The sequence below is a fragment of the Euprymna scolopes genome, chromosome 2, assembly GCF_053919585.1.
Source record: "Euprymna scolopes isolate OS-2025 chromosome 2, ASM5391958v1, whole genome shotgun sequence".
NCBI lineage: Eukaryota > Metazoa > Mollusca > Cephalopoda > Sepiida > Sepiolidae > Euprymna > Euprymna scolopes.
The window spans coordinates 162726482-162737396 of record NC_136483.1 but is presented as its reverse complement, the minus strand read 5'-3'; the positions used below and the strand labels follow the sequence as shown (position 1 = coordinate 162737396).

At 31.8% G+C, this 10915-nt stretch overlaps 1 pseudogene; it reads right to left on the bottom strand.

The window, feature by feature from the left end:
• Window positions 1-1252: 1252 nt before the first annotated feature.
• LOC145242856 (U2 spliceosomal RNA) lies at window positions 1253-1386 on the bottom strand (annotated as a pseudogene).
• Between the last annotated feature and the right edge of the window lie 9529 nt (window positions 1387-10915).

Below are 10915 nucleotides of genomic sequence, written 5' to 3'. Positions count from 1 at the left end.
GTTAACATAGCTGCCAGTATAAAAAATAAATATATACTAAATATCCTAGATGCACAAACTTATAGCATATTTGTTTACATGCGTTTTATGAACTCAACATAAACAACAGTTTCGTGTACGATTACTTCGGAGACGATATTGAGTTTCTTCATCAGCACAGGATATAACAACCAACTTTGAAGTCAAAATATGATATTTTATAGTTAATACATCTATATATATAAAAGGCAAAAATCGGTGTGTATGTATGTATGTATGTATGTATGTATGTATGTTTGTTTGTAACGCTAAAACTTTTGAAAGACGGAACCAGAGTTGACAAATTTGGTATCATATTGCACCTTGATCACCCGGATGACAAATATCGAAATTTCACGTCAAACGGACCAGTAGAAAGGGGTCAACTGATCGTTTTTCTCCTAGGGGGGCCCCCCAAAAAACCTGTCATTTTAACGTTATTCAATACGTGTCACGTGACGTGACGTCAGCTCAAACTTTTGACAGACACAACCAAAGTTGACAAATTATGTATCATATTGAACCTTGATCACCCGCATGACAAATATCGAAATTCCACACCAAACGGACCATTAAAAGGGGGTGAACTGATCATTTCTCTCCTAGGGGGGGCCCCCCAAAAAACCTGTCATTTTAATGTTAATATTACATAATCCAAAAACGCTTAGTCATGTCACGTGACGTGACGTCAACATCCAGTAATGGCGAACAAATGTAAACAAACACTTTGTTTTACCGATACTTTTGTAATTTCTCTTCTGCTTTGTTCTAGAGATTATTAAACTCCATGACAATGTCTCCAACGTATTTAACTGGTTAAAAATAGTATTTATACAAGAGTTTTAACGAAAAATACCAGGAAAAAATGTACAGGAATAAAAAAAAATTCAGCTTTCAAAATATTCGTCGATAAAAAAACCGATCTTTATATTTACGCTAGCCATTTTGTATATTACCACGTGACCTGCTATCTCTTAAACTGGAGGGGGGGGATCCACTTGAATCCAACAAAACCAGTAATTTTTTTTTTCTATTATATATACATCATTTTCTATAAAATTAAGTGTAGACTTTATAATTAAAACAAAAAATGTTATTCATACTAAAAAAAAAAAACGCTTAGTCATGTCACGTGACGTGACGTCAACATCCACTAATGGCGAACAATTGTACCTATTTACTATGCCTCCCCACGGGACAGAGTTAGACACCAGGGTCGTTTTTTAACGTGGAGAAAAGGTACAAAAATAAAAATTGTCTCAGTCGTGGAGGATTTCTCCTCCACCGAAAGAGAACAAGAAATAGAAGTGCAGCATCTGAAGAACAGATACTACACTTTGATCTTGACCAAAAGGCCAAGAATGCGAACAATTGTAAATAACAACTTTTTTCACAAAACCAACACCGTCTTTCTTTTTTTTCTCTCTCTCACCCACTTACTCTTCCCTCTCTCTCACCCTCTTTCTCTTGACGTCACACCACTGTTAAACTGTGGGGGGGGGGAACACATTCCCAGGCATTATCTCCTATAGATGCACATTTTATTAGAAATTCAGCTTTCAAAATATTAGACGATAATAAAAATATAAAACCAACACCCTCTTTCTCTTTTCTCTCTCTCTCACCAACTTACTCTTCTCTCTCTCTCACCCTCTTTCTCTTGACCTCCTACTACTGTTAAACTGTGTGTGTGTGGGGGGGGAAGAGGCAGCTTGAAAACCAACAAAAACAGTGCACAGTTTCCCAAGCATTTGGGGTGGGAAGGGGGGGAAGAAGCCGAGCGCACAGTTTCGTGTGAGAGAGAGAGAACAATTCTCAACCTATATACTCAACAAATTTTTTATCTACAGATTTGAAAGTTTGTATATAGGGTATTCAGACATATGGAAATATATCTAGCATAATCTATCTATTATATCTATAAAAGTGAAAATGTGTGTGTGTGTGAGGTAGCCAGAGAGAGAGAGAGAGAGAGAGAGAGAGAGAGAGAGAGAGAGAGAGAGACAACAATTCTCAACCTATATATTCAATACATTTTTTATCTACAGATTTGAAAATTTGTATATAGGGTATTCAGACATATGGAAATATATCTAGCATAATCTATCTATTATATCTATAAAAGTGAAAATGTGTGTGTGTGTGTGTGTGTGCGTAAGAGAGAAAGAGAACAATTCTCAACCTATATACTCAACGTATTTTTATCTACGGATTTTAAACTTTGTATATAGGGTATTCAGACATATAGAAATATATCTAGCATAATCTATACATTATATCTATAAAAGTGAGAATGTGAGTGTGTGAGAGAGAGAGAACAATTCTCAACCTATATATTCAACAAATTTTTTACCTACAGATTTGAAAATTTGTATATTGGGTATTCAGACATATGGAAATATATCTAGCATAATCGATCTATTATATCTATAAAAGTCAGAATGTTTGCGTGTGGTTGTGTGTGTAAGGTTGCGAGAGAGAGAGAGAGAGAACAATTCTCAACCTATCTATTCAATAAATTTGTTATCTACAGATTTGACCATTTGTATATAGGGTATTCAGACATATGGAAATATATCCAGCATAATCTATCTATTATATCCATAAAAGTGAGAATGTGTGCGTGAGAGAGAGAGAGAGAGAGAGTAAGTACAATTCTCACCCTATATATTCAACATATTTTTTATCTACCGATTAGAAAATTTGTATATAGGGTATTCAGACATATGGAAATATATCTAGCATAATCTATCTATTATATCTAGAAAAGTGAGAATGTGTGTGAAAGAGAGAGAGAGAAGAGAGAGAGAGAGAACAATTCTCAACCTATATATTCAACTAATTTTTATGTACAGATCTGAAAATTTGTATACAGGGTATTCAGACATATGGAAATATATCTAGCATAATCTATTATATCTATAAAAGGTAGAATGTGTGTGTGTGTGTGTGAGTGAGTGAGTGAGTGAGTGAGTGAGTGAGAGAGAGAGAGAGAGAGAACAATTCTCAACCTATATATTCAACAAATTCTATCTTTACAGATTTGAAAATTTGTATATAGGGTATTCAGACATTTGGAAATATATCTAGCATAATCTATTATATCTATAAAAGTGAGAATGTGTGTGTGAGAGAGAGAGAAAGAACAATTCTCAACCTATATACTCAACAAATTTTTTATCTACAGATTTAAAAATTTGTATATAGGGTATTCAGACATATAGAAATATATCTAGCATAACCTATCTATTATATCTATAAAATGACCATGTGTGTGTGTGTGAGAGAGAGAGAGAGAGTCAGAGAGAGAGAGAGAACAATTTTCAGCTTGTGTGTGTGTGAGAAAGAGAGAGAGAGAAAGAGAGGAAGGAAAATTCTCACCCTATATATTCAACAAATTTTTTATCTACATATTAGAAAATTTGGATATAGGGTATTCAGACGTATGGAAATATATCTAGCATAATCTATCTATTATATCTATAAAAGTGAGAATGTGTGTGTGAGAGAGAGAGAAAGAGAGAGAGAGAGAACAATTCTCAACCTATATATTCAACTAATTTTTTATCTACAGATTTGAAAATGTGTATATTGGGTATTCAGACATATGTAAATATATCTGGCATAATCTATGTATTATATCTATAAAAGTGTGAATGTGAGTGATGGAAAGAGCAAAAAATTCTCAACCTATATAACCTATAAAAGTGAGAATATGTGTGTGAGAGAGAGAGAGAGAGAACAATTCTCAACCTATATATTCCACACATTTTTGGGCACAGATTTGGAAATTTGTATATAGGGTAGGCAGACATATAGAAATATATCTAGCATAATCTATCTATTATATCTATAAAAGTGAGAACTTGTGTGTGTGTGTGTGTGTGAGAGAGAGAGAGAACAATTCTTAACCTACATACTCAACAAATTTTTTACCTACAGTTTAGAAAATTTGTATATAGGGTATTCAGACATATGGAAATATATCTAGCATAATCTATCTATTATAACTACAAAAGTTAGAATGTGTGTGTGAGAGAGAGAGAGAGAACAATTCTAAACCTATATATTCAACAAATTTTTTATCTACAGATTTGAAACTTTGTATATAGGGTATTCAGACATATGGAAATATATCTAGCATAATCTATCTATTTTATCTATAAAAGTGAGAATGCGTGTGTGTGAGATAGCGAGAGAGAGAGAGAGAGAGAAAAAGAGAGAGATAAAAATTCTCAACCTATACATTCAACAAATTTTTTATCCACAGATTTGAACATTTGTATATAGGGTGTTCAGACATATAGAAATATATCTAGCATAATCTATCTATTATATGTATAAAAGTGAGAATGTGTGTGTGTGTGAGAGAGAGGACAATTGTCAACCTATGTATACAACAAATTTTTTATCTACAGATTTCAAAATTTGTATATTGGGCATTCAGACATATTTCAATATATCTGGCATAATCTGTCTATTATATCTATAAAAGTGAGAATGTGTGTGATAGAGAGAGAGAGAACAATTCTCAACCTATATACTCAACAAATTTTTTATCTACAGATTTGAAAATTTGTATATAGGGTATTCAGACATATGGAAATATATCTAGCATAATCTATTATATCTATAAAAGTGAGAATGTGTGTGTGTGTGTGAGAGAGAGAGAGAGAGAGAGAGAACAATTCTCAACCCATATACTCAACAAATTCTTTATCTACAGATTTTAAAATTTGTATATAGAGTATTCATACAAATAGAAATATATCTAGGATAATCTTTCTATTATATCTATAAAAGTGAGAATGTGTGTGTGTGTGAGCGAGAGAGAGAGAGAGAGAGAGAGAGAACAGTTCTCAACCTATACATTCAACAAATTTTTATATATAGGGTATTCAGAAATATCGAAATATATCTAGCATAATCTATTATATCTTTAAAAGTTAGAATGTGTGTGTGTGAGAGATAGAGAGAACAATTCTCAACCTATGCACTCTACAAATTTTTTATCTACAAATTAGAAAATTTGTATATAGGGTATTCACACATATGGAAATATATCTAGCATAATCTATCTATTATATCTATAAAAGTTAGAATGTGTGTGTGAGGTAGCCAGAGAGAGAGAGAGAGAGAGTAAGAACAATTTTCAACCTATATATTCAACAAATATTTGATCTACAGATTAGAAAATTTGTATATAGGGTATTCAGACATATGGAAATATATCTAGCATAATCTATCTATTATATCTCTAAAATTGAGAATGTGTGTGTGAGAGAGAGAGAGAGAGAGAGAACAATTTTCAACCTATATACTCAACAAATTTTTTTATCTACAGATTTGAAAATTTGTATATAGGGTATTCAGACATATGGAAATATATCTAGAGTAATCTATCTATTATATCTATAAAAGTGAGAATGCGTGTGTGTGTGAGAGAGAGCGACACAGAACAATTCTCAACCTATATATTCAACAAATTTTTTATGTACAGATCTGAAATATCACATTTGTATAGAAGTAGAAATCTTGATACCTACTCTGATACCTAATAAAAGAAAGGACACTCTTTAGGGCGGATTTTGATTATAACAAGTCACTAATTAGAAATTATAATAAACATTCTAATAATTTAAGAATTTTACCAAAATAAAATTGCATGGTAATCACCCAATTTCTGCCACAAAATTTTGATTGGCAGAACTCATAAACATAAAATATATATTTTCTAATTTCATCTTTTTTTTTTCTTTTTACATAATCTGGTTTGATGTTTTCCCAAATATTCAAATCACTATATTTTGCTGCTTAATATCAAATACAGCAACTGAGTTATTTTTATGCATCAAACAATTACATTTTCTCATTCATCCAAACTAATCACTGAACATCAATTTCATATTTTCTTCACTAAAATATTACTGTGCTTGATGTCATCAAGTGGAGCGGATCATTTTTTTTTCATTTGTTCACACATTTTTCCAATTTATATATATTTTAAAGATTCTTAGCCTATGTCATTGCATACCAATCTGTTTATTAAAAGTTAAGGTTCACTGTAAACACATATGTTACACCAAAATAAAAACGCTTCAGATAATGTCTTGATATTCAATTCAGTTTCTCACATGACATCTTATGAAGTTAGTAGAAATGTTACAGACTTTTGAATCTCAAACACTTTCAATACTGTGCACTGATATTTTCTTTTTTGCAATATAAGCACATTCATGATTTTTTTTACAAACGTTAAAAACTTTCACATTGTGTAGCAATATACTGAAACAATTATAAAAATATTTGTTTTTATTTTGAATGATGCAGGGCATCTGAAGAGAGATTTTTCTAACAAAATGAAAGTATAATTTTTAGCAATAGGTATCTAGGAAAAGGCCACTACATATGTTATAAGTTCCAAATTTCCACAACCTGGCCAATACTGGTACATGCTAGCAAATTTAGATTTGCAATTACAAAATATGATTCTAATTTTTTCCTTTGCTCTTTATTCTAACACTACACTAAGTTTACTGTGTTATTTCGCTACAGTTGATATTGTGTAGAACAATAAGAAAATCATAGTGAACAATGCATTCAACAAAATTTCACACACATTTCTAGATACCTATATCTAATAAGTTCAAAAGAAAGGACACACTTAGGGAGGTATTTTGGTGGTCAAGTCACTAAAAAGAGATTAGCTGGTTTCCCGGCATAGCCCAGGATATAATAAAGATTGACTGAAATACATGTTCTAGCTGGTTTCTAGGCGTTGCCAGGGATGTAATATAGACACATTATGTTGTATATTACCTGTTCTCTTCTCCCTAAGGTAAAACAATTTCATATACATGCTGTAAATTACCTATGCTAGGGATAAAACATGAACAATATCAGTCCTAGGGTAGATAAAACAAATAATACATAGAGATGAAAGATTCCTCTCCCCTAAGAATCAAACATATGTTCAATATCTGCTTTTGTTTTTTCATTGTTTATACGGTCCCGAGCAACGCCGGGTAGCCCTGCTAGTAATATTATATAGTTATACAGAAATTCGTTACATAATATATATATATATATATATACAGATATATATGTATATACATACAGATATATATACATACAGATATATATATAACTACTTAATTTACTCACATAAAATTAATATCCGAAAGTATAGATTTATGCGTAAACTTTAAGTATTTACTTCAAAAGTGCTCAATACGTATGTAGAGCTAGTTAGTAATTTATAAAATATATATGGCGATTAAGCTACACTGAATATTCGGCGTTTCATCCACTATAGGATTCGTCAGGCTTATGCGCATAAGCCTGACGAATTCTATAGTGGATGAAACGCCGAATATTCAGTGTAGCTTAATCGCCATATATATTTTATAAATTTATATATATATATATATATATATATATATATATATATATATATATATATATATATATATATATATATATATATGTATGTATATATGTATATAATTATTGCAAATTAAGAATATTCAAAGAATAAATTAGAACGAGGGTTATACAAGAGTGCTCAATATAAAGTAGAACAAGATTTACATTTTTATTTATTTTTACATAAACATTTAGGTATTGCTACAAAATCATTAGTATATTTCAGTCAACTAGACATTGATAACTGGACATTTCATCAGGTGATATATATATATATATATATATATATATATATATATATATATATATATATATATATATATATATATATATATGTGTGTGTGTGTATATTTCACTTTTTATTTATTTTTACGTAAATATTTAGGTATGGCTACATAATCACGAGTATGTTTCAGTCAACTAGTTATAGATAGAACTTTTGGAAAAGTAACAAATCCTGATGACGTCTCTAGTTATCTATAACTAGTGGAATTGGAACATACACATGATTGTGTAGCGATACCTTAATGTTTATGTAAAAATAAAAAAAGTATATATATTATACTTTTATTGTGTGTGTGTGTGTGTGTGTGTGTGTGTGTGTATGTAAAAGAAAGATATAAACAAAATGCACATAAACTACAAAAAAAAATAAAATTATTTTTTAAAAACATATTTTTAAAATTTTGATTAAGATAATTAAAGTTAACGAGAAATTAAAACAAATCACAATCCTGCCATTTATTCACTGGTCAAAACGAACACAAAAATGTAACACGTACAATAAAAAAAAGTGCAGAGGATTAAAAGACAGAAAAGTTCAAAACGATAGTTTTGTTAACTGCCCAAACATGTTTTTTGAAGACGGTGAGACACATTTTGATTACACTTCGAAGACCCTATTGCTCAAGATAAAAAAAAAAAAAAAAAAACTAATTTTATTACTCTCTAAAGAACATTTGCCCTGACTGGTTATAAATAGTATATACGCACACGCGCGTACATGCACTCACAAAGACGGTTACGCATACATACGTGCACCTATCAGCTTATTTATACTTATTTACCTGCTTTACATGGGGTGAGACACAAGATCAGGTAAGGTTTTAGAAAAGCCAGTATACAAGGAGAGGTGCACTCCGACCTACAAAAAATACCTAAGCAGACCCAACAGTATTTTCCGGTAGGAGGTGCCTCGGACGATTAGTAATAAAAAAAATACTCTCTCAATGAGAAAAAATTAAGCCTGTGATGATTGGCCTTTTAATGACTGAACAGAACGATGCCTCAACGACAGAAGTATGGTCACGATCGGACTGATTGTCGAGGACGTACTATCGATAGTTATAGGTGAGTCAGTCTATGTATAGTGATACTCGCGTACATAAATTCATGCAAGTAAACGTTACTATTGGTGGCATGAAATATTTTAAAGGAAATACGGTTGAAAAATTAGTCCCAACCAGTTTTTTTTACTCATGTGTGACCTATTTGCGTTAGAAACAAATGTTTAATAGAAACTATTAGCAGAATAAGTTACATGAGCGTTGCTTTCAAGTGGGTAATCCTCTGGTGGTCATATTATTTCTTCTTGGAGTAGTATTATAATATAAGAAATTATATGAAACAGTGCGACAAGTTTAAAGTCTCTTTTCGTTTTCACGGTGGGTAGCTCACCATGTTTGATTAATCCAGACACTTCAAGTTGAACAATCACTGCAGCGCACTCGAATTTAGCGTCAAATTGGAGACAAACGTAGTCAGAGATATTGTTCGATTGTCACGTTTTTTTTTTTTTTCTTTTGTCGACGGAACCCGCTGGGCGTATTCCTGTATTCGTAGTTGTGGTGCGGCAGTCGAAGTTTTTTTTTTTTCTCTTTTTCTTTTTCTCTTTACTAATAGTTTTTATGACCGTCATTATAAACAGGAAATAGTACAAATTCATTTCAGTTTAAAAAATCTAATTGAAGTTTCATTTGTTTATTAGTATAAAAATGTAAAATCTCCATTTATCTCCCACGGAATTATTTTCTAAGAGTAATGTAACCTATTTTGAAAGGAATGTATTCTAAAATCAATGTATTCTAGGAATACAAATTATTACTCTACCAATAAATTTATACTTTATTCAACATTAAATCACCCATAGATGTTTGATATGCCGTAAAACAAACAAAACCAAACCAAGGCTGATACAAATATTAGACTTCATGAAGAAGTTTCATTTTAAAAGATATAAATTTAAATTTCTCTTCTTTTTTTTTAAATAATACAAAATAATAATCCTTTCCCATGACACAATTTGACAACTTAAATAACCCATAGATAATTGATATGCTGTAAAACAAAACAACACAAACCCAAGGAGAGGGGTCCTGGATATGACCTAAAACTATATCCGATGGTGAGGCCCCAACTTGTTGGCCTTGGGGAGTGTGGAGCCACCCTTTAATTGCCATTGCTTCCAGGTCCACTCTGACTCGGAGTGGTAGTACCTGTTAGGATCCCAACTATGGGTTGAATAGAATCCGACTTAAAAAGACAAAACAAATATACTCCATTAAAAAATCGTTCCTCAAAATCACTAGATTCGGCATTAAATAACCTGAAAAAGATTGATATACCGTAAAACAGAAATAACCAACCAACCAAGGAGAGGGTACAGCTATCCAAAAATTAAACCGCCCTCTCTGTGTTGATTCAGTACCAGTCAGATTTTTACGGCTTCCTGGCAGTGGCATCACTTCCGGAATACGTAGCTCTATCTCAACTTCTAATTGGAAAATCCCGTTCACATTATTTTAAACATTATGTGAAAATTTAGTTTATTCTTATACCTAAATATTGCACATGTGCACTTAATCTCTCCTGCTCCATAAAATCAGAGAAACAAAAAAAAAAGTGAGCCGTTACTTACGGACGTTAAATTATTGAAATTTTCTTGCATTTTCATAGATAAGGGGACTTTTCTTCTAGTTAAATTGAAAATTACACAGTTTACTTACAAGGGCAAGTGTTCCTATTTACAATGCTTCCCCACGTGACAGAGTTAGACACCAGGGTCGTTTTTTAATGTGGAGAAAAGGAACAAAAATAAAAATTGTCTCAGGTGTGAAGGATTTCTCCTCCACTGAAAGAGAACAAGAAATTAAAGTGTAACATCTGAAGAAGATGCTACACTTTGATCTTTACCCGAAAAGTGTTATTTAATGGAAAGGTAAACAGTCAAAGGTGAGTTGCACTGAACGGAGGTCACGCAAATTACGTGATTTTCGGGTAATCTATTTTCCTTTCCCCCTTTCGTTTTCTCGTTCTGGTCTGTGTGATTTGAACGAAAGCAGACGTGTTTGAGCGCCGTATTGCACGACAAATAAAAGGCGACCATATATAGAAATCTCTTCTTTAAAATTATTATTAACTTTGTCTGTGTGTGTTCGTTCCTAATAGACTCTGAAACGGCTGAACAGATTTT